This window comes from Ovis canadensis, chromosome 1 (genome assembly GCF_042477335.2).
Source record: "Ovis canadensis isolate MfBH-ARS-UI-01 breed Bighorn chromosome 1, ARS-UI_OviCan_v2, whole genome shotgun sequence".
Lineage (NCBI taxonomy): Eukaryota > Metazoa > Chordata > Mammalia > Artiodactyla > Bovidae > Ovis > Ovis canadensis.
In genome coordinates this window covers 114,545,990-114,567,822 of record NC_091245.1, presented here as the reverse complement: position 1 = coordinate 114,567,822, position 21,833 = coordinate 114,545,990, and the positions used below count along the sequence as shown (strand labels likewise).

General features: G+C 41.2%; 1 long non-coding RNA gene across 1 annotated transcript; it reads right to left on the bottom strand.

Moving 5' to 3' along the window:
• Positions 1-7,264: 7,264 nt before the first annotated feature.
• Positions 7,265-19,884, bottom strand: LOC138417329 (uncharacterized). The gene is made up of 3 exons (XR_011248076.1): positions 19,388-19,884; positions 16,820-16,918; positions 7,265-8,208 (listed from the first exon to the last, which is right to left on the bottom strand). It is a non-coding gene; the product is annotated as an uncharacterized lncRNA (long non-coding RNA).
• Between the last annotated feature and the right edge of the window lie 1,949 nt (positions 19,885-21,833).

Below are 21,833 nucleotides of genomic sequence, written 5' to 3'. Positions count from 1 at the left end.
TATTTCTCCCGGCCATCTTGATTCCAGCTTGTGCTTCTTTCAGCCCAGCGTTTCTCATTATGTACTCTGCATAGAAGTTAAATAAGCAGGGTGACAATATACAGCCTTGACATACTCCTTTTCCTGTTTGGAACCAGTCTGTTGTTCCATGTCCAGTGTTCTAACTGTTGCTTCCTGACCTGCATACAGATTTCTCAAGAGGTAGGTCAGGTGGTCTGGTATTCCTATCTCTTGAAGAATTTTCTACAGTTTGTGGTGATCCACACAGTCAAAAGCTTGGTCATAGTCAATAAAGCAGAAATAGATATTTTTCAGGAACTCTCTTACTTTTTTGATAATCCAACGGATGTTGGCAATTTGATCTCTGGTTCCTCTGCCTTTTCTAAATCCAGCTTGAATATCTGGAAGTTCATGGTTCACATACTGTTGAAGCCTGGCTTGGAGAATTTTGAACATTACTCTGCTAACGTGTGAGATGAGTGCAATTGTGTGGTAGTTTGAGCATTCTTTGGCATTGCCTTTCTCTGGGATTGGAATGAAAACTAACCTTTTCCAGTCCTGTGGCCACTGCTGAGTTTTCCAAATTTGCTGGCATATTGAGTGCAGCACTTTCACAGCATCATCTTTTAGGATTTGAAATAGCTCAGCTGGAATTCCATCACCTCCACTAGCTTTGTTTGTAGTTATGCTTACTAAGGCCCATTTGACTTCGCATTCCAGGATGTCTGGCTCTAGGTGAGTGATCACACCATCATTATCATCTGGGTCATGAAAATATTTTTTGTATAGTTCTTCTGTGTATTCTTGCCACCTCTTCTTAATATCTTCTGCTTCTGTTAGGTGCATGCCATTTCTGTCCTTTATCGAGCACATCTTTGCATGAAATGTTCCCTTGATATCTCAATTTTCTTGAAGAGATCTCTAGTCTTTCCCATTCTATTGTTTTCCTCCATTTCTTTGCACTGATCACTGAGGAAAACTTTCTTATCTCTCCTTGCTATTCTTTGGAACTCTGCATTCAAATGGGTATATCTTTCCTTTTCTCCTTTACCTTTTGCTTCTCTTCTTTTCACAGCTGTTTCTAAGGCCTCCTCAGACAACCATTTTGCCTTTTTGCATTTCTTTTTCTTGGGAATGGTCTTGATCCCTGTCTCCTAAACAATGTCACAAACCTCCATGCATGGTTCATCAGGCACTGTCTATCAGATCTAATCCCTTGAAATCTATTTCTCACTTCTACTGTATAATCGTAAAGGATTTGATTTAAGTCATACCTGAATGGTTCGGTGGTTTTCCCTACTTTCTTCAACTTAAGTCTGAATTTGGCAATAAGGAGTTCATGATCTAAGCCAGAGTCAGCTCCCAGTCTTCTTTTTGCTGCCTCTATTGAGCTTCTCCATCTTTGGCTGCAAAGAATATAATCAATCTGATTTCGGTGTTGACCATCTGGTGATGTCCATGTGTAGAGTCTTCTCTTATGTTGCTGGAAGAGGGTGTTTGCTATGACCAGTGTTTTCTCTTGGCAAAACTCTATTAGTCTTTTCCCTGCTTCATTCCGCATTCCAAGGCCAAATTTGTCTGTTACTCCAGGTGTTTCTTGGCTTCCTACTTTTGCATTCCAGTCTCCTATAATGAAAAGGACATCTTTTTTAGTGTTAGTTCTAAAAGGTCTTGTAGATCTTCATAGAACCGTTCAACTTCAGCTTCTTCAGCGTTACTGGTTGGGGCATAGCCTTGGATTACCATGATGTTGAATGGTTTGCCTTGAAAACAAACAGGGATCATTCTGTCGTTTTTGAGATTGCATCCAAGTACTGCATTTCAGACTCTTTTGTTGCCTATGATGGCTACTCCATTTCTTCTAAGGGATTCTTGCCCACAGTAGTAGATAAAATGGTCATTTGAGTTAAATTCACCAATTCCAGTCCATCTTAGTTCTCTGATTCCTAAAATGTCAACGTTCACTCTTGCCATCTCCTATTTGACCACTTCCAATTTGCCTTGATTCATGAACCTAACGTTCCAGGTTCCTATGCAATATTGCTCTTTACAGCATTGGACTTTGCTTCTATCACCAGTCCCATCCACAGCTGGGTGTTGTTTTTGCTTTAGCTCCATCCCTTCATTCTTTCTGGTAGGCAGAAGCCAGGACTAAAAGGCAAGCCCTCCATTCATACCGCATACCCTCTGTGCATCCCTTGCCTCCAGTCCTTGACACCCATACCCCTACTCCTCTGTGAGCCTATCTGCCTGCAGCTACTTCGACAGGAAGGGTTTCTGGAAAGATGCACTTCTGGAAAGCTGAGGCCGAAGACTTGCTTCTTTGCCTTCATTAATGCTCCTCAGGAGGAGTGATGAATACTGTAAACTGGGGGTCAATGCTCACTCACAAAGCCTTCCCATGGATGCCCCAACCCTGACACCCCCCTCTAAGCAATCTTCTTCCCCGTAATTCTACTCAGCTTTACTGATCCGTGTCCCTCATGGCATCACTGCAAGATGAGGAGTGAAATGTCCAATACTGCCCCCAACAGAATGACAGTGTTGTTTTCCCAGCATTCATAATGTCTTAGGCTTCCTTGATATCTGCCTCTGACATTTATAGCACAGGAGACCCCTCTTCCCCCACTCCTCACAGAGTCTCTTTAGGATGTTTTGTGACACCCCAGTCTCTGAGTTTAACCTACATAGAAGCACCAGTTGGGACAGTGGACTGGACCCCATTCACCAGCCACCGTGCTCTCTCTGCTCAGGAGCCAGAGACTAATGCTCGGCAAAGCTGTGACTGAATCAGAATCACCTTCACTCTCCTCGCAGCCAAGACTCTTCCCCTCAGGGCTCGCTCTGTCTTAGTCACTGACTCCTTCATTCATTTATTCAGGAATGATTTTACATGCACACATTTCGTCTCCCTACCCTGATGAGCTGGTGCAAACCAAAATATCATGCATGACTTGGGAATGGAAATGAATTGTCAGAGAAAGCTCATCTGTGCCTGCGAATAATATCGAGATGACCACTCATGCTTCAGTGGAGCTCGTGAGTGATATCTGACATTCCTGAGTAGGTCTGGGTTACGCTGTGCTCCCAGATGCTATTTCACACACAGCTAGACTAGTCAGTGTGGTTACAGGAAAAGCTTATCCCATCTTTCTCCAGATTCTACTAGCGTTGCCTAGGATCATGGACTAGGGAGACCCTGTGAGATCTCCACCTCCAGTTTACCTCTGAGCCTCATTCCCTCCCTGGTCATTCACAGCTCTGATATTATTGCCATCCCACTCTCCTGCCATCCTTGCTCCTCTCCTGCCATCCTTGCTAAGGTCTGTGCCCAGGACAAGGACACTTCCAAAGGTTCCAGGAAATACGAATCCATGCTGTTCTATCATTTCCCATTTTCTTTATTATTTAGAGAAATTTTATTAAGCTGGAAGACACCTTTGGGGTCAGCTCCTTTAACCCCATCTTTTTACGTAGGGGGCTAAAACACAGAGAAGTTAAATGAATTTTGAAAAGCCACACAGCTGACAGCAGAGTTGGAATTTGAACTCAAGCTTTTAAGTCCTGTCGTCATCCCCGTTGCCAGCTATCATCCACCTGCCATGCAGAATTCTGCAGGCTATGCCCGTGGCAGAGCTTCCAGGGCAGGCCAGACACTGACTCTGTCCATTGGTCGCACAGCTGATTGCTGCCCCAGAGCCCATCTGGTTTGCATCAAAGCACCCTTTTCTTCAGCAAAGCAGTCTCTGGTGCCCTCAAGGGGCAGAACTGAGTAGTGATGAACGGCTTCACTGGTGAGACACAGCCAGGAAGTTGCCTGAGAAATAAACCCTCTGATCCACCCCTACCCCAATTTTACAGAATACTTTGGGTTCACCTTTTTGTTTTAAAGATCACGAAACATTTTTAAGAATATCAAAATATGTCTGAAACACAAACTCCCCCTAATGCTTTCATGCCCAGCCCCCATGTGAAAACTGGAGAGCCCACACGGCCATGCCAAGTGCCTGCCCCCCAAAGAATTTGAACTTGAAATGTGTGAGCAGAAGGGAACGTGGTGAGATGACTCTCTGCTGGAGAAAGAGGCGCCTGTTTGCTCTCCCTCGGTCCTTGGAGCCGCAGGGCCGCCGTCTCATAAAGGACTGGAGATGAGTGTTCAGGGTCCGGAGCAATTGGTGACCTGGGTGGAAAGGACCATGAAAGGAAGAGTCCAGAGTCTTGGGAGTTTCCGGAGCAGCAATGATGGGGAGTGAGACCCAAGCTGTGATCTTCCTTTCTGCCTAAGAGCCGAAAGGACCCCCGTGCGGTCTGTGTGATGGTTCTGCGAGAGACATCTAGAAGCTGTGGCTTTTTCTCCACTAACAACTGACATAGTAAGCAAAGTTGGCTGTTCTATCATCTGTTCCCATAGCCCTGTTAGGATGCTTTTCTTGTGTTGTGTCTTGTTTCATCTCTGACTCTCAAACTATCCAATTAAACACTTCTCAAGGGCCTCTATTTGGCAGCGACTCTGGGCTGCCACAGAGACTTGAGGAACTCTGATTTGTCTCCGAAGCTCCTCCGTGGCCAGCACAGTGCACTTGGTAAGAATTAGTTTTGAGTACTGTGTTTTTTGTGGCTTCCCTCATAACTCAGACAATATAGAATCTGCCTGCGATGCAGGAGACCCGGGTTTGCTCTCTGGATCAGGAAGATCCCCTGGAGAAGGGAATGGCTACCCACTCTAGTACTCTTGCCGGGAGAATTCCATGGACAGAGGAGCCTGGCAGGCTGCAGTCCATGGGGTCACACAAGAGGTGGACATGTCTGAGCAACTAACACTTTCAATTTTTCCACTGGGTTTTTAGGCAAGATGATTAGAGATACGGATTCTCCACGTGAGATATGCAAGTCTAGATACCTAGGTTTCTAGTTATATCTGTTGTTCTTACATATGTGACCAACAGGTCTTGTCCCCCTTTCACCCCCTTTTGTGGTTGATGGCTGTATAATTCAGGGTAATTGACTCTAGCAGCTATAACAAACAATCCCACAGGTCTCAGTAATATAGCACAAAATAAAAGTTTATTCCTCACTCACACTGATTTGAAGTGGGTGTTCCTGGTCAAGCAGCTCTTCTGGGCAGCTGTCTACTAAGACAGTGACTTGCGATTCAGGTTTCTTCTTTCCTGCACTGTACCTTGTCATCTCGATCAGATCCTCTGCATGCAGTCGGATGACAAAGAGAGATGAAAATCCACGTATCTGGAACTTTACCAGCTCAGCCAGAGGTGACACACAACACTTCTGCTCAAGATCTTTTGATGAAGACTAGTTACATGGTTCTTGCCACGTGCACTAGGCGCAGAGACTTGCGGGATCTGGCGGGACCACTGCTTGCCAGCAGTTACTCTTCATCTTGGAAGGAGCATGAATTTTTGGCTAGTCATCCCTGCCAAAACAGTACTTTAGGATAATTAGGCATTAAGGTTCTCCTATGAGAGACAGAAAAATTTTAAAAAAAGAATGATTGTTTGGCTTACAGGGGTTTTATTCTGCAAATCCAGAAAACAACCTGTTACTAAGAAAATATGTTAAAAAAAATTTTAAGCAATTTTTAATCCCAAGATCCTCTGAAACCCTCGCAAGATCTCCACAGCTGCTTGTCTAGGTCACCACCATACGGGAGCTCGAACTAGAGGTTACAGATAGAGGAGAAGAAGTGAGCGATCGAGGATGAGATGGTTGGGTGTCATCACCGACTCAATGGACATGAGTTTGAGCAAACTCAGGGAGATAGTGAATAGGGAAGTCTGATGTGCTGCAGTCCATGGGGTTGCAGAGTCAGACACGACTTACAGACTGAACAAACAAACTTTTCAAGGCTAAAAGAGAGCTTGATGGAAAGACAAAAAACTTTTTGTGTTTTCCTCTGGGAGGAAGATTACCTTTTTTCTGGTCAAGGTCCTCTTCTAGGCATAACAGGGCATAAAGAAAGACAGGTCACAGATAAAAGTGTGCTCCCTGTACCAGCAATTCTGAGCTGAGAAAGACAGGTGGCTATATGTGACATTTGGCGCTAAAGGAAGAAGCAGTTTGAAGAATCAGCTAGAGATGAAAATGAAGGCCTGGCCTCCTCTGGTTCTTTCACTAGCCCAAGAAGAACTGGATTTGAGACCTCTGGTGTCTACCTCACTTTCTTTAAAACATGACACAAACATCAAAGGATTTCTGGTCTGAGATGTAGGTGAGGCATAACCTACAGGTGACGACTTGTCAATGATATATGTTAAATTGAGTGGCAATCAGACTACAGAGAAGAGTGTAATTAAAACTTAGAGATAGTTCTAAGACCTATGCAAAGACCTGAAACTGTTTTGGATAAAAATAAATAATAATATTTCACTCTTCCATCAAAACATGGATGTAAATATTCCTTAAGTCTCAAATCCTACCCAACCAGCACCTTTGTATGGACCTAGGGAAGAGAGGGAAGGAGAAGGGTGAGTTTGAAGGCTGTATGGTAAGTTTTGTGGGATAAACCAGCTAACTAGTGAGAAATAAGCCTCCTAGAGGTGAGGGGGATCCCACAGCACAGTATGTACCCTCTACCTTCCCTGGAGCTACTAAGACAGAGAAAAAGAGGGAGGGGCCAGGATATGATAAATATCTATTATATATAAATATAAATTATACTATAAATATAAATATATATAAATAAATTATATATTATATTATATATAAATATAAACAAATATCAATCAATCAATATCAAGATATTTATCAATATCATAGCATCATCACCCTCATTGCTGAACCCTGGACCACTGACTTTTGGGTTTTGAAATTCTCGTTGAAAAAGTACAAGACTGATCCAAGAAACCAGGTGGGGATTAGCCTGTAAGTAGGAGCTGGAAAGCTGTAGCTACAAGGGGTTTAAAACAGGAGCTTAGTAGGCATTACGTTATCATCATCAGAGAATGCAGTGTCAGGAACCTGGCATGGTTAGTGATGTTTAAACTAAGGTTATTAAATTGTCTTCTAGGCCAGTGCTACAAACTTAGTGCACGTAAGAATCGTCCTGGGAGTGGGGAAGAAAGTGTATTAAAGTGCAAAGTCCCAGGGTGCCAACTAGAAAAGAGGCCTGGGAGAGAAGCAGAAGTCTGCATTTTTAATTAGCAGAACCAGGTAATTCTTATATAGATGCTAGAGACATAGCTGAAAAGAGCTGTTGAGTCAGAGGCTACAGTGGATTTGACAGAAATAAAAATGATTTCTATCACCATCCAGGAAAAAGTAAAAACTTTTTATTTCTAAACAGAAAACATTACTTGGTATAATCTTATCACAGAGCTTTCAAATTTTGAATATGTGTGTTTCATTTTTTGGCAGTGCACACTTTACATTTTAAAGCAGATCTATTTTTTACTTTTTCAGGCTGATTTTGCATCTTGAGAAAGCTGAATATCAATTTATTTTTTAGGTGCAGTTGTGTTGAGTCACTGCAGATGAACGTTTCCAACATGACAGGGGAATCACAGGTCTTTATTGAAACAGGTGGTAGAAGAACAACCACTGATCCTATAAATGCAGAGTCATGACAAGATTGTTGTTTAACTAAAACATGTATGTGAATTCAAAGGTAGTGGTGATTCCAATTAAATTGGCCTCCAATCAATTTTTAGAAACTCTTGTTTTTAATTTGAAATATTTCTTTATGCAGGGAGAATAGCATAAAATACTTCAAATATTAGTGTTTGTAGGACTAATAAAATTCTAAACATAATAGAATAAAATAGGGACTTCCTTGGGTTCAGTGTTTAGGACTCCACTCTTGCAATGCAGAGGGCATGGGTTTGATCCCTGGTCAAGAAACTAAGATCCCATATGCTTCAGGGCATGGCCATTTAAAAAAAAGAAGAAAATAACAAAAAGACTCATTGAGTTGAAAGCGATCTTGAAAGTAAACTATTCCAGGGTCTCATTTGATGCTTATCAGACTGTGGAAATGGAAATAATTCAGGCCTTGGGAACACAAGACAGGAGTTTGAAAGACCTGAGCTTTGCCGCCGGGACAGTAGTTGTGTAATCTTAGACATGTGCCTTAAGATTTCTAGGCCACAGTTTCTCCATCTGTAAAACGGCACATCGGCCACTGCAGTCTCTTAGTCCTGTCGTTCTGTGACTCTCTTCTACAATTTCACCTTCCTCTTCATGTTCATTCATAATCTGCAGAAGGAATATGAGGTGATTTTCACTTTGCAAATTATCCTCCAATTTAGATTGAATGAATTAGAAAATACATACATACAAAGATTTTTTTTTTAATCTAGACCTAAAATTAAAACTTCCTCAACTAAAATGGTTATAATAAGAATAGATTAACTCCCAATAAAATCAGACAGGACATTCTCTGATATGATGCCTAAAGAAGACCGTGGCAATTACCAATCCTATGGTACTGCTCCATAAGCACAGCCTATATTTGAAGTGGAATTCTTCAACACAGGTTGTTGCAAATTATCTCTGGAGACACAACCTCATGCTCTAAGAACTAAAACTCAGCATCTCTTTGATGCTTAATGTTCCTGATTGAACATCATTTCCCATCAGTAAGGTGACTTCCTCTCATCTTTCTAAGTAATCTATACAGAATCTTCCACAAACCTTTCTTAAAAGATAACCTAGGTACCATCTTAATTTTAAAACTAAATAAATAACTTTAATTCAGTGCTTTGCACTTTCAAAACACAGCACATAAATATGAACTCAATAATTATTTGCTACATGAATGATTTAAATTGAATAAAGCACTAGGCATTTGACAAACTGGATCATTGGTACAGTCAAAATAGTGCTGGCTTCGGGGTCTTGACCACCTCTTGCTAGCTGCATAATTGTAGGTAATTTACCCAATGTCTTTGAGCCTCAGTATTCTCATCTGTAAATGGGATAATTCTTCCCAAACACTAAGGAGAATTAAAATAGATAAGACCAAAAAATATCTATGAAAAACTTCAGCTCATGCTATTCTTATGGCAAAAGTCTGAAATTTTTTCTTCTAAAGCTTTCTGAACATCAATTCTAATGTATGCGCTTTTCTCCCCTCACATCAATCAACTTTTGGCCACTAGCCGAGTGTCCTATAACTCAACTCTATTCCAACACTATCTGCCTGGAAATAGCATTAGATTCTACACGTTAAGGATTAAGTCCCAGAGGACTTCTCCCCAACCCCTACTCCACTTCCGACACCAATCCCAAGTCCAGGTTGTCACTTGCATTTACGACTGATTGGCTGTACATCAGAGGTTTCCACACCCACTCCTTGGGTTTGATTCATTTGCTAGAGCAGCTTACAGAAATGAGAGAAACATTTAATTACTAGATTACCAGTTAATTATAGAAGGACACCACTTAGGAACAGTCAGATGAGAGAGATGCATAGGACAAAGTATGAGGAAAGGGCATAGAGGTTCCATGCTCTCTCTGAGAGGACCTCTCTCCTATCTCCACACGGCCACCAACCCAGAGGCTCTCCAAGCCTTGTCCTTTTGAATTTTTAATGGAGGATTCACTGCATGGGCATGACTAATTAAATAATTGGCCATTTGTGATTGATTCAACCTTCAACTCCTCCTCTTCAGAGGTCATGGGGTGTGGAAGTAAAATTCAGACTCTCTAATCTCACGGTTGGATCCCCTGGCAACCAGCCCTCATCCTTAGGTGGAGTCCAAAAGTCACCTCATTAATATGACAAAAGACGCCTTTAGTGCTTTTGTCACTTAGAAAATTTCAAGAGTGTTAGGAGTACTGTGCCAGAAATGGAGATGAAGACCAAATATATATTTCTTATTATAAATCACATTATCACACCTCTTATGACTGCGAACAAGTGCTTTCCTGTCTATTCAACACCAAACTGGAAGTCCCAGCAATAAGGCAAGAAAAAGAAATAAAAGACACAGAGATTGAAAAGGAAGTGATACTGTCTTAATTCTCAGACCTGGAATTAATAAGTGGGTATATAGCAAGTCATGGAGGACATGCAAGAGGAGAGGGCATTACTAAGAATCTCAGAAATATAAACAATAGTTGGGTAATTTAGACAACGAATAGAAGCTAGGCCCACCAGTCATGGCATGTATCCCCCACCCTAGTTTCATGACAATTGTGTAGTACACTTGATATATTTTCATAAGCTTGCCTTGAAAGGACAAATTTAAGCTTTTTGAATCTGTGAGATAAGCTAGTTTGCAAGGTCAGTCTCGATAATGCCCATTATTTTACAGAGTGATGAGTTCCTTCTAGAAGCCCTGAAGTTTTTCTTGCAATTTAAATAGATAAGAAATGGTTTTTCCCTATGAAAGCCACTGAACTTGAGAATGAAACAAAAGTTGCTTATGGATACCACCTATCTGACAAAAAAAAAATGTCAAGAATGTATTGCCCTACTCTTAACTTGTTTTAACAGATTTGTTAAATCTTCATGCGGTTCTCTGGTGAGAAAGATTTCCCTGTGTTTACATCAGTAAGAAAATTTTCCTATTGCTGCAATAGATTAGATATGAGAAACAAGTCTTTGTATTGATTTTGCAAATAACTGAGAATTTATGGAAGAAATACTTCAATATTTGCCTGTAAAGGGTATATGAAAAGCCATATAAGTTATCTATATCATTGCTAATCTCAATAATTTTATGTAACAGAAGATTCACTTACTGGAATTTGGAAACATCTATATACTTGCCTGACCATACTCCTGTGTTTAATATGTTCTGACAAAAATAAAATTTTATGATACTAACTAGCTTAACTCTGTCCTATGCAAAATCAGAGTATAATTTTGATATAAAGCTAATTATATTTTCAGTTACAATTGTTTAAAATGTTTTCCCATTTATCACCTAAGATAACCAGACATATCACCAGTGGTTTGCATACTAACTAGGAAAACAGTGGTGTAGTTGGAAAAGCACTATAATTGGAGGCAAAAATGCCTACATTCAAATTATGGTTCCTCCGCTCAGTAGTTCTGCAACCCTGAAGAGTCACTTAACATTTCTGAGCTTCAGTCATTTTAAAAGGAAGAAATGCAATAAAAATATACTGGGGAATCACCTGGCATGTGATCGTGTAACTAAATACTTTCACGTATTTCAAGGACTGTGTTTGCATTTGCACGAAGTAGAGTGCAGTACAGTCACAGTGAATAAAACCTTTCTTGTAGTTCAGAGAAAAAGTGGGGGAAGGTCAGAAGCACGGAGCACAGGCATGCTGGACTCAGAATAACCTGCACTTTGGACATTAACATGCTCAAGAGATTTACTTCTTTGGAAATATGAATAACGCACTCATGCCAAAGGTACACTAGTTTATGTCACGTGACTTATCAGTGCAGAAGAAAAGCTTTGTCCTTAAACTGTTGAAGAATTTCAGCATGGTAATAATTATGTGATGGTCAGTGATCATTTTGACATCAGAACATATCAGACCTCATTACAACACATTACAAATTAAGCACTGTCACTTAAGGGATCACCAAGTAACAACACAGTCATGAACACCAATGTGAATGTGAGCCCTGTTCTAGAATATCCTTATAGCTCACTTTTAAAATATTTTCAAACAGAAATGTAAAATTAAAAATTTTGATGGGGAGGGAATTCCCTGGTGTTCAGAGGTTAAGACTTCTCGCTGTCACAGTTGAGGACATAGTTTCAGTTCCTGGTTGGGGACCTCAGATCCCACAAGCCATGAGAGGAAGAAAAAATGTGATGGGGAGATTTAAAGGCATCCAGGTTTTCATAGGACTTCCTTGTCGTTCAGATGGTAAAGAATCTGCCTGCAAGGCAGGAGACCCGGGTTTGATCCCTGGATCAGGAAGATCCCCTGGAGAAGGAAATGGCAACCAACTCCAATGTTCTTGCTTGGAGAATTCCATGGACAGAGGAGCCTGGCAGGCTATGATCCAAGAGATTGGAAAGAATCGGACATAACTAGGCAACTAACACACAGATTTTCATAATATCAGACCATCGTCATGTCAGCTTAACTCTCATCTTACTCTTACATTTATACAAGCATCTCTATGTAGGATGTTTTAATAAAACCTTTATATATGAGTAAGCTAGTGGAGGTGATAGAATTCCAGCTGAGCTATTTCAAATCCTAAAAGATGATGCTGTTAAAATGCTGCACTCAATATACCAGCAAATTTGGAAAACTCATCAGTGGCCACAGGTCTGGAAAAGGTCAGTTTTCATTCCAATCCCGAAGAAAGGCAATGCCAAAGAATGTGCAAATTACCACACATTTACACTCATTTCACACACTAGCAAAGTAATGCTCAAAATTCTCCAAGCTAGGCTTCAGGAATACATGAACCAAGAACTTCCAGATATTCAAGCTGGATTTAGAAAAGGCAGAGGAATCAGAGATCAAATTGCCGACATCTGTTGGATCATTGAAAAGCAAGAGAATTCCAGAAAAACATCTGCTTCATTGACTACTCTAAAGCCTTTGACTGTGTGGATCACAATAAACTGTGGAAAATTCTTCATGAGATGGGAATACCAGACCATCTTACCTGTCTCCTGAGAAACTTGTATACAGGTCAAGAAGCAACAGTTGGAACTGGACGTGGAAAAATGAGCTGGTTCCAAATTGGGCAAAGAGTACGTCAAGGCTGTATATTGTCACCCTGCTTATTTTACTTATATGTAGAGTACATCATGCAAAATGCCGGGCTGGATGAAACACAAGCTGGAATCAAGATTGCCGGGAGAAATATCAATAACCTCAGATATGCAGATAACACCACCCTTATGGCAGAAAGAGAAGAGGAACTAAAGAAACTTTTGATGAGGGTGAAAGAGGAGAGTGAAAGGTTGGCTTAAAAATCAACATTCAAAAAATGAAGCTCATGGCATACAGTCCCATCACTTCATGGCAAATAGATGGGGAAACAATGGAAACAGTGGCAGACTTTATTTTCTTGGGCTCCAAAATTACTGCAGATGGTGACTGCAGCCATGAAATTCAAAGACAATTCCTCCTTGGAAGAAATGCTATGACCAACCTAGACAGTATGTTAAAAAGCAGAGACTTGACTTTATTGACAAAAGTCCATATAATCAAAGCTATTGTTTTTCCATCATGTATGAATGTGAAAGTTGGATCATAAAGAAAGCTGAGCACTGAAGAATTGATGTTTTTGAACTGTGGTGTTGGAGAAGACTCTTGAGAGTCCCTTGGACTGCAAGGAGATCCAACTAGTCCATCCTAAAGGAATCAGTCCTGAATATTCATTGGAGGGACTGATGCTGAAGCTGAAGCTCCAATACTTTGGCCTCCTGATGTGAAGAACTGACTCATTTGAAAAGACCCTGATGCTTGGAAAGATTGAAGGAGGGTGGATGACGGAGGACAAGATGGTTGGATGGCATCACCGACTCAATGGACATGGGTTTGAGCAAGCTCCAGGAGATGGTGAAGGACAGGGAAGCCTGGCGTGCTGCAGTCCATGGGGTTGCAAAGAGTTGGACATGACTGAGCAACGGGACAGCAACAGCAACCAAAGTCTTAGTAGCACCCACCACATTTCAAAGGCCAGAGAAACTGGGTCACATGCTCATCCTTAAATAAGAGATTGACAAGGGAAACAGGACTAACATGAGTTACTTAAACTCATCAGAACTTAACCCTGAGCAGAGGATGGGGTTACTTTCTGGTGAGTACTAGGAATGGGTCACAGTGAGCAAGAAAAAGGAAGGAAATTGGTACTAAATAGGTACAAACATATTAACAAACAAACATGTTCCATTCACCAAAGCGCCTGAACTGGATATGGAAAGAGTAGTTGGCCGGTTTAACTCTATAGAGATTTAACAATACTGTTTTCCACATCTGGAGAGGCGGTCTACTTTCTGCTTGATTTCCACTTTTGGATTCTTGGCTGTGCTGAGTTGAATAGTATGCCCCAAATTCATGTTCACTGGAACATCAGAATGAAACCCAATTTGGAAATAATGCTTGCAAATATAATTAGAGTTAAGATTAGGTCATAGTGGATTATGAAGGACCTTAATCCAAAAACTGATATCCTTATAAGAAAATAAAACAGAGACACACAGACACATAGGAGAATGCCAGATGATGGATGCAGAGATTTGAGTGATGCATCTGCAAATGAAGGAATGCCAAAATTACCAGCAGCTGCCAGAAGCTAGAAAGAGGCAAAAAAAAAAAAAAAAAGATGCTTCCTTACTGCCTTCGGTCACCTTGGCCCTGCTGACACTTTGACTTCAGCCTTTCAGTCTTAAAACCGTGAGAGAATAAATTTTGGCCATTTTAAGCTACTCAGTTTATAATACTCTGTTATGGCAGTCCTAAGAAAGTAATACGATAGATACGTACCTTTTAATCTCAGTTTTAGCAGGTTTCTTTAAAGTTTCAAATACTTTTAATTCATTGCAGCCTACTTTCAAATGTTAAACAATCTCAGTTATAATTTAAGATCAACTTAAAAAATTTTCCCCTCCCATCTTTTGTGCCATTTTTGTATTTTATTTCTGCTTTAGTTATAAAACTCAGAATATATTGTGGGTTTTTTTTTTTTAAGTTTTGCTTTAAACAATTACATTTAAAGATATTTTAAATTAGGAAATGTCTCTTTTATATATATACATATCTCTTTTATATATATATATGTATCTCTTAATTCCTTTTGTACATCTGGTTTTCCATCTGGTATTATTTTTCTTCAGTCCAAAGAGCTTCCTTTAGCATTTATCTTAATGCAGATCTGCTGGTGACAAAGTTCCTCAGCTTCTGCTTCTCTAAAGATGTCTTAATTTTGCCTTTATCTTTGAAGAATATTTTTTGCGAGATATAAAATTCTAGGTTGATGGGCTATTTTTTCAAATTTTGGTATTTAAAACAGATCATCCCATTATCTCCTGCATGCGTACTAAGTCACTTCAGTCCTGTCCAACTCTTTGCGACCCCTTGGACTGTAGCCCACTAGACTCCTCTGCCCAAGGGACTTTCCAGGCAAGAGTACTGGAGTGGGTTGTGATGGCCTCCTCCAGCGGATCTTCCCAGCCCAGCGATCAAACCAGTGTCTCTTACATGTTCTGTGTTGTCAGCAGGCTCTTTACCACAAGCACCACCTGGGAAGTTCCCATTGTCTCCTGACTTTCATTATTTATGGTAAGAAGTTATTAAATTCTTATTTTTGGATTCCTGCATCCAGTGTCTTTTTTTTCTGGTTGCTTCCAGGATTTTCTCTTTACTACGGGTTTTTAATAATGTTTTTATTATATTCCTTTGTGTTTTTGTTTGTGGGTGTGTGTATATTCTGCTTGAGGTTCATTTAGCTTCTTAGATAATTAAGTTTTCAGTATTAATCAAAATGGAAATTTTGGGGGTATTGCATTTTGAAATATTTTTTGGAGTCACCCTATGACTCTAATTGCACATGTATTATGCCAATTGATATTGTCCCACAGGTCACTGTGCTGTTTGTTGTGGGATTTTGCTTCCAGCTTTTTCTCACTCTGAGGTTCAATTTACATAGTTTCTATTGCAGTCTTCAAGATTATTATTCTTTTTTCTTTAATTTATAATATACTACTAAGTCTATCCAGTGAATTTTTCACTTTAGATATTATATTCTTCAGCTTTAGAGAGTCCATTTGTTTCATTTTTTCGTATCTGTTACTTCTCATACTCATATTTTGCAGTAAATCTTTTCAAGACTCTCTATTTATTTGTTTGTTTGCTGTATAAGACAATCTAGATATTTTCCCCATTAAATTGTGGACATGTTTATAATACTTGTTTTAAAATTTCATCTGCTAATTTTATTTGAGTCTGTTTCTATTGAGTAATTTTTCTATTGGTGATGGACAACACCTACTTGCTTCTTCACGTGTTTAGTCATTTTTATTGGATGTTGGACATTTTAAATATAACACTGTTGATTGTATTCTGATGTCTTTCTTTAAAGAAAATTTAATTTTGTTTTGAGAAGTAGTTTAGCTATTGCAAACCACCTTGAGACTTTTTAAAGAATCTTTTTAGGGTAGATTTTGAATAGGCTTTACTCAGTGGTATTGATAGCCTTTTTTTCCCCTTCTAGATACTAATGAATTCTGACATCCACTGGGTGTCCTACAACACAATTGAATTCTGACACTATCTGCAGTTCGTGTCAAACTCTATACACGTCAGGGTTTAGTCCCACAAGATTGTTCTCATTTCAGATACCAGCTACAAATATTGGGTCAGTAGGTTGCCCATACTTCTGTTCATTTGTGCTACAAAGTTAAAGGTTTCCATGATGGCTCTCCCTTCAGTTTCAATAATTTGCTAGAATAACACATGAAACCTGTTACCTACTATTACAGGTTTATCATAAAGGATACAATTCAAACAATCAAATGTAAGAGATATATAAATATAGTGGGGTCCAGTGGAGGCACACAGAGAAGGCAATGGCATCCCACTCCAGTACTCTTGCCTGGAGAATCCCATGGACGGAGGAGCCTGGTAGGCTGCAGTCCATGGGGTCGCTAAGAGTTGGACATGACTGAGCGACTTCACTTTCGCTTTTCACTTTCATGCATTGGAGAAGGAAATGGCAACCCACTCCAGTGTTCTTGCCTGGAGAATCCCAGGGACGGGGGAGTCTGGTGGGTTGCCGTCTATGGATTCACACAGATTCGGACACGACTGAAGTGACTTAGCAGCAGCAGCAGCAGCAGTGGGGGGCCATCATCCCCCCAGCATATTAATATGTTCACCAGCCCAAAAACCCTGCTTCCAAGATACCCACCTCTAAGGTCTGGAGCAGCAGCTGCACTTCGCTGGAGTAGGTATGAGCTGATACCCCATGTCCAAGGTCAGGAGCAGCGGCTGCACTTCGCTGGAATGGCTGTGAGGAGATAACCCATGTCCAAGGTCAGAGAAACCCCAGCAAGATGTTAGGCGCTGGAGCGGCTGTGAGAAGATACCATATGTCCAAGGGCAAAGGAGAAGCCCCAGCAAGATGGCAAGAGGGACGAAATATAGAATCAAACCCCATTCCCACCAGAGATGCTCAGAGGGCTCAAACAAAGCTTGTGCACACCAGAACCCAGGGAACCCACAGAGACTGAGACAGAACCATGTTTGAGCATCTGTGGAGGTACCGGTCAGCAGTAGACTGTGGCAGGGGCTCTGCGTGCAGCAGCCTTGGGTATGGCATATGCCCTCTTGGAGGAGGTCGCCATTAACCCCACCATAGAGCTGCCAGAACTTACACAGGACTGGAAATAGACTCTTAGAGGGCACAGACAGAACCTTGTGTGCACCAGGACCCAGGAGGAAGGAGCAGTGACCCCACAAGACTGACCCAGACTTGCTTGGGAGTGTCGAGGAGTCTCCAGCGGAGGTGTGGGTTGGTGGTGGCCTGCTGCAGGGTTGGGGCACTGAGCATAGCAGTACATGCATGGGATCTTTTGAAGGAGGTCACCATTATCTTCATTACCTCCACCATAGTTTGGCCCCAGGTAAATAGCAGGGGGGGAACACAGCTCTGTCCATCAACAGAAAAGTGAATTAAACATTTACTGGCATGGCCCCATCCATCAGAACAGGACCCAGTTTCCCCATCAGTCAGTCTCTCCCATCAAGAAGCTTCCATAAGCTTTTTATCCTTCTCCATCAGAGGGCCGCCAGACTGAAAACCACAGTCACAGAAAACAAATCAATCTGATCACATGGACCACAGTCTTGCCTAACTCAATGAAACAGCCATGCCTTGTAGGGCCACCCAAGACAGACAGGTCATGGTGGGGAGTTCTGACAAAACATGGTCCACTGGAGAAGGGAATGGTAAACCACTTCAGTATTCTTGCCTTGAGAACTCCATGAACAGTATTTAAAGGCAAAAAGATAAGACATTCAAAGATGAACTCCCCAGGTCGATAGGTGCCCAATATGCTACTGGAAATCAATGGAGAAATAACTCTAGAAAGAATGAAGAGATGGAGCCAAAGCAAAAACAACACCCAGTTGTGGATGGGACTGGTGATAGAAGCAAAGTCTGATGCTGTAAAGAGCAATATTGCATAGGAACCTGGAATGTTAGGTCCATGAATCAAGGCAAATTGGAAGTGGTCAAACAGGAGATGGCAAGAGTGAACATCGACATTCTAGGAATCAGCGAACTAAAATGGACTGGAATGGGTGAATTTAACTCAGATGACCATTATATCTACTGCTGTTGGCAGAAATCCCTTAAGCAATGGAGTAGCCATCATAGTCAACAAAAGAGTCTGAAATGCAGTACTTGGATGCGGTCTCAAAAACGACAGAATGATCTCTGTTTGTTTCCAAGGCAAACCATTCAATATCACAGTAATCCAAGGCTATGCCCTGAGCAGTAATGCTGAAGAAGCTGAAGTTGAACAGTTCTATGAAGACCTACAAGACCTTCTAGAACTAACACCCCCAAAAGATGTCTTTTTCATTATAGGGGACTGGAATGCAAAAGTAGGAAGTCAAGAAACACCTGGACTAACAGGCAAATTTGGCCTTGGAGTACAGAATGAAGCAGAGCAAAGTCTAATAGAATTTTGCCAAGAGAACGCACTGTTCATAGCAAACACCTTCTTCCAACAACACAAGAGAAGACTCTACACACGGACATCACCAGATGGTCAATACCGAAATCAGATTGATTATATTCTTTGCAGCCAAAGATGGAGAAGCTCTATAGAGGCAGCAAAAACAAGACCAGGAACTGACTCTGGCTCAGATCATGAACTCCTTATTGCCAAATTCAGACTTAAATTGAGGAAGAAGGGAAAAACACTAGACCTTTCAGGTATGACCTAAATCAAATCCCTTACAATTATACAGTAGAAGTGAGAAATAGATTTCAAGGGATTAGATCTGATAGAGCACCTGATGAACTGTGGACGGAGGTTCATGACATTGTACAGGAGACAGGGATGAAGACCATCCCCAAGAAAAATAAATGCAAAAAAGCAAATGACTGTCTGGGGAGGCCTTACAAATAGCTGTGAAAAGAAAGGAAGTCAAAAGCAAAGGAGAAAAGGAAAGATATACTCATTTGAATGCAGAGTTCCAAAGAATAGCAATGGGAGATAAGAAAGCCTTCTTCAGTGATCAATGCAAAAAAATAGAGGAAAACAATAGAATGGGAAAGACTAGAGATCTCTTCAAGGAAATTAGAGATGCCAAGGGAACACTTCATGCAAAAATGGGCTCAATAAAGGACATAAATGGACCTAACAGAAGCAGAAGATATTAAGAAGAGGTGGCAAGAAAACACAGAAGAACTGTACAAAAAAAAAGTCTTCATGACCCAGATAATCATGATGGTGTGATCACTCACCTAGAGCCAGACATCCTGGAATGCGAAGTCAAGTAGGCCTTAGAAAGCATCTCTACGAACAAAGCTAGTGGAGGTGATGGAATTCCAGTTGAGCTATTTCAAATCCTAAAAGAAAATGCTGTGAAAGTGCTGCACTCAATATCCAAGCAAATTTGGAAAACTCAGCAGTGGCCACAGGACTGGAAAAGGTCAGTTTTCATTCCAATTCCAAAGAAAGGCAATCCCGAAGAATGCTCAAACTGCCGCACAATTGCACTCATCTCATACGTTAGCAAAGTACGTTCAAAATTCTCCAAGCCAGGCTTCAACAGTATGTGAACCGTGAATTTCCAGATGTTCAAGCTGGTTTTAGACAAGGCAGAGGAACCAGAGATCAAATTGCCAACATCCGCTGGATCATCGAAAAAACAAGAGAGTTCCAGAAAAACATCTACTTCTCCTTTATTGACTATGCCAAAGCCTTTGACTGTGTGGACAAGAACAAACTGGAAAATTGTGAAAGAGATGGGAATACCAGATCACCTGACCTGCCTCTTGAGAAATCTGTATGTAGGTCAGGAAGCAACAGTTAGAACTGGACATGGAACAACAGACTAGTTCCAAATAGGAAAAGGAGTACGTCAGGGCTGTATATTGTTACCCTGCTTATTTAACTTCTATGCAGTGTACATCGTGAGAAATGCCTGACTCGATGAAGCACAAGCTAGAATCAAAATTGCCAGGAGAAATATCAATAACCTCAGATATGCTGATGACACCACCCTTATGGCAGAAAGTGAAGAGGAACTAAAGAGCCTCTTGATGAAAGTGAAAGAGGAGAGTGAAAAAGTTGGCTTAAAGCTCAACATCCAGAAAACTAAGATCATGGCATCCAGTCCCATCACTTCATGGCAAATAGATGGGAAAACAGTGAGAGACTTTATTTTAGGGGGCTCCAAAATCACTGTAGATAGTGACTGCAGCCATGAAATTAAAAGCCGCTTACTCCATGGAAGAAAAGCTATGACCTACCTAGACAGCATATTAAAAAGCAGAGACATTACTTTGCCAAAAGATTTGTCTGGTCAAGGCTATGGTTTTTCCAGTAGTCATGTATGGATGTGAGAGTTGGACTATAAAGAAAACTGAGCGCTAAAGAATTGATGCTTTTGAACTGTGGTGTTGGAGAATACTCTTGAGAGTCCCTTGGACTGCAAGGAGATCCAACCCGTCCATCCTAAAGGAGATCAGTCCTGGGTGTTCATTGGAAGGACTGATGCTGAAGCTGAAACTCTAATACCTTGGCCACCTGATGGGAAGAACCGATTCCTTTGAGAAGACTCTGATGCTGGGAAAGATTGAAGGCAGGAGGAGAAGGGGACAACAGAGGATGAGATGGTTGGGTGGCATCACCAACTCAATGGACATGAGTTTGGGTAAACTCTGGGAGTTGGTGATGGATAGGGAGGTCTGGCGTGCTGCGGTCCATGGGGTCACAAAGAGTCAGACATGACTGAAAGACTGAACTTAACTGAACCCAAAAACCTCTCTAAACCCTACTATTTAGGGTTTTTTCCACCTTATGGAGGTCTTTATGTAGGCATGACTGATTAAATCATCAACCGCTAACAACTTAATCTCCAACCGGCCTCAATTCTCCAGAGGTTTGGCAACATGGCTAAAAGTTTCAAGTTTCTAATCAAAGCTTGGTCTTTCTGATAACCAGCTCCCACCCTGACGCTAGCTAGGGGCCTGTCAAGAGTTGCCTCATTCGAACAGAAGACACTCCTATCATTCTTATCACTCAGGAAATTCCAAGAGTTTTAGGAGCACTAGACTAGGAACCAGAGACAAAAACCAAACGTCTTTCTATGACGCCACAACTATGCTGGTAAATGTTTAACAGCCAATTTTCCTGGGGAAAATAAAACAACACAGATTTGTAACGTATGCTGATTTCTTTAATGTAAATATCCCACCATGGCTCACGTCCAGCTTCCAGCATGACGTCACTGAAGGTGGAGATGGGAGGAGGTGTGCACAGTTGGCCCCACAGACTAGTGTGAGCCAGCCCCACACACCACTGCCTTTACTCTGATTTAGCTCTAATACTAAAAAATAACTGTCTTGGCCTCGCTACTGAACGCATAGGTGTTGGCAGAAGAACACTCTGATGGTTAGAAATTAAACATCTGTGCAACCTACGTGAGCTCCTGTATCTCTCCAGTAGTTGTTTCTTCTCTCACAGTTTTATTTCCAGAATCTTCATGGAGTTTTATTCTATGTAAGTAGACCTTAGTGTTCAGCCAAGAATTCAAGAGGAACGCTTGTGCAAATTTCTGAATCTCTTTCCCTATATAACTGCCTTCTTTCTGGTACCCTACCTTGAGTGTTCAAGCTGTCTGCTGTGATCTTCTCAGGTTTCCCCTTCTGCATTGCGTTCTAGAAAGCGCCTGCAGCCAGGAAA